The 3591-nt window shown below is 38.0% G+C and overlaps 1 pseudogene; it reads left to right on the top strand.

Annotated features, from left to right (window-relative positions):
- Positions 1–763: 763 nt before the first annotated feature.
- LOC114489779 lies at positions 764–2146 on the top strand (annotated as a pseudogene).
- Positions 2147–3591: the final 1445 nt, after the last annotated feature.

A 3591-nucleotide genomic window follows, 5' to 3' on the forward strand; every position in this document is an offset into this window, starting at 1 on the left:
ATTTGGAATATAAGGAAGCAAAAAAGACCAATCAGAACAGCAAGAAGAAAAAAGGTTAAAAAAGTGAGGATAGCATAAGGGTCCTCTGGGACAACTTCAAACACACAAACATTCACATCACAGGGGTGCTGGAAGGAGAAGAGAGAGAGCAAGAAATTGGAAATGTATTTGGAAAAATAATGAAAGAAAACATCCCTAACATGGTTGAAGAAACAGACTTACAAATCCAGGAAGTACAGAGAGTCACAAACAAGATGAACTCAAAGAGGTCCACCCCATGACACATCATAATTTAAATGCCAAAAGTTAAAGGCAAAGAGAGAATCTTAAAAGCAGCAAGAGAAAAGTAGTTAGTTACTACAAGGGAGCCCCCATAAAGTTGTCAACTGATTTCTCAAAAGAAACTTTTCAGCCTAGAAGGAACTGGCAAGAAATATTCAAAGATATGAAAACAGGGACCTACAACCAAGATTGCTGTACCCAGCAAAACTTTCATTTAGAATGGAAGGACTGATAAAGAGCATGCCAGGCAAGAAATAACTAAAGGAGTACATCACCACCAAACCAGGTTTATATGAAATGTTAAAGGCTTATCTTAGAAGAAGAAGAAGAAGAAGAAGAAGAAGAAGAAGAAGAAGAAGAAGAAGAAGAAGAAGAAGAAGAAGAAGAAAAAGAGAAATATGAACAATAAAACAGCAACAAATACATATCTTTAAACAACTGAGTTCTCTTGCTCTGCTGTGCATGTTGAATTGACTGAAGCATGGTTATGGAGAAACCTAGAGCACTGCTGGTGGGGCAGGAACTCATGAGACAGTATTACGTATTGCTGAACCAGGCCCCAGACATGTTACACAGAGTTTATGGCAAGAACTCTTCCTATGTCCATGGGGGAATGGATTAAAATGGAAATGCAGCAGATGAGGTCTGTGAAGAGAAAGAAGTCCATAGCAAAGTGAGGTCACAGACCTTTACCAATTGTCATGCTAAGATTTTCTATGTTGATGCTTATATAGCTCTGAATGCTGGTAGTCCAGGTGATAGAGTTTCTGTCTGATAACAAGCAGGCTTTGAGAAGATTCATGCAGACATTTGTCCTTGCTCCTAAGGGCTGTGTTGCAAATAACTTCTACATTCACAATGATACCTTCAGCTACCAAGATGAAGTGTTTGGTGGCTTTGTTCTGAGCCTCAGCAGGAATCTGAGGTAGAAGTAGAGGAACCTGAAGAAAGACAGCAGACACCTGAGGTGGTACCTGATGATTCTGGAACTCTCTATGATCAGACTGTTAGCAATGACTTGAAAGCACATTTAGAGGCATCTGTTGCTGAAGCAGAGCCTGATCCTGTACTGGAACCAGAGAAAGAACTTGTATCTGAAATCTAAGAGGCAAAGTGTGAGCCAATATCGGAAGAAATTGCTGTTGAGGATGTTCAGAAGAGTTCTTCTCCAGCACCTATAGACATAGCTCAGATGGGGCAGGAAGACTTGAAATATTTACTTGGACGTCTGTGACCAGTAAGAACTTTTCACCTAGTGGAGCTCTTCTACTTCTTGGGATACCACCTTATTGTTAAAGTATCAACTTCCCAGCCTTGCTCAGAGTCTAACCCTGAATCTGAGGATCGACCCCAGAGGCTTCAGAGGGATCAAAGAGTGTGTGAACAACAAATAAATATTCCTCCCCAGTGGGGACTTAAACTAATCCGTGAGGCTGGTGAGTAAAATGATGTGAACCACCTGAAGAACTGTGACACCCTGACAGTCGCCAACTCTTCACTGGCAATCAGCCTCATGAAGTGGATAAATCAGAGCTTAAAGATTTCTTTCAAAATTATGGGAGTGTGGTTAAACTGCGCATCAGCAGTGGTGGAAAATTACCCAATTTTGGTTTCATTGTGTTTGGTGATTCTGAGCCTGTTCAAAAGCTGTTAGCAGCAAGCACATGGTGTTCAGAGGGGAGGTCTGAGTGAATGTGGAAGAGAAGACTCCAGCTGCCTGGGAAGGGGCCAGTGAGATAACTGCCTGTGGGGCCCCAGAGGCCCTCCAGGTGGCCTGGCTGGTGGAATGAGAGGCCCTGCCTATGGAGGTATGATGCTGAAACTGGGATTTGGGGTGGGAATGGGAATTGCTCCAGGGCAGTGAATTGTTCTCCACTGACCCCCACTGCAGCAATACAAACTCCTGGTCCTGCAATGGTGAACTTCTTCAATCACCCTTTGGTATCTTGCAGTATGACCCTGGCTTAGAAACTGCTTAAGTTTGTACAAGTTTCCTTTTTGTGCTAATGGTGTGTGTTCCCTCCCTTCCCCTCTTCTCACCTTTTAGTCCTTTACTTCCAATTTTATGAAATAATATTTTAGAAGAAAATATATTAAAAAAAAGAAAAATAGACTGAATACCCTTGCTTTACTTTGCATAGACTGATTTTTTTTAAAAAAAGTCATTTTCCCAAAGTAATGTGTCTTGCTTATTACTGACATTTTGTATATTTTATTTTTGTTATATTTCTTATTTTCTATATGTTTCAAAGCCTTTGAGAAATACGAGATATAATAAACATTTTGAAGACAGGAAAAACCCAAACTGTTTCTTCTTTGGAGAGTCATGACTACTTTCTGGTGTGGAGAAACTGCCTTAGGAAAAATGGACAGTTTTGATTCTCACTGGAATGGTTAAATACTGAATAAAAGGTGTTAGTGAATGTTTTTTCTTTTGATATATGATAACAAAACAATTCTAAAATCCACTGTTTTACCTTGAAATTTAAATTGAGAGATAGGTTTTAAATATCTACAATGCTACTGGTACACTTTCTTGAATTGTTAGGTTTTTTGAAGTAGAGTTCTTTTTCATGTTTAATTTGTATTTGTAAAAACAAACAAACAAAATACCAAAACCACAATCCATAATCTGACAACACGAAACTAGATAAAACTGTTGTGCCTTCTATTTATCTTTGGTTCCAGCTTTTGCAATTGTTTAAAGAAAAAGTATTTTAAAAAGTCTAGATTTTTTTTTGAGGTTCAGAGTATGTTGGGAGTTGTAGATTCCCCTTTTCAACTTGTATGTCTTCTTTTCATTTGTTTTGCCTTATTCTGAAAATGAGTCTCAAACTGGAATACCTTTAAGAACAGAGGAAATACCTTTATTTCCTTTCACTGACATAGTTTGTGTTTTATTTCAGTATTTTCAGAATTGTAATCAGCCCATAAAAAGAAATCTGATTTTAATATTGAACTTTGTTTATGTGCTTGAAGATGCTAGTTTTTTTACTTAAATCAGATCACTATGGTAAATTTTCTTTTTGTTAATAGTTCTGTTTTATCAATGGGCACACAGTGGGTGCGTCTTAGAAATGGCCAATTTTTATTAAAATATTCCTGGAAGAAAATGTAAAAAAAAATTGAATCTGAAAAAAGAAAATAAGCAAACAAGCAGAACAGAAACAGAATCATAGATACAGAGAACATTTTGATGATTGCCATATGGGAAGAGGATGGGTGATTGCGCAAAAAAGGTGAAGGGATTAAGACGTACAAATTTGTAGTTACAGAATAGTCAGGGGGATGTAAAATACAAGCACAGGA

The sequence above is a fragment of the Phyllostomus discolor genome, unplaced genomic scaffold, assembly GCF_004126475.2.
Source record: "Phyllostomus discolor isolate MPI-MPIP mPhyDis1 unplaced genomic scaffold, mPhyDis1.pri.v3 mPhyDis1_scaffold_39, whole genome shotgun sequence".
Classification (NCBI taxonomy): Eukaryota; Metazoa; Chordata; class Mammalia; order Chiroptera; family Phyllostomidae; genus Phyllostomus; species Phyllostomus discolor.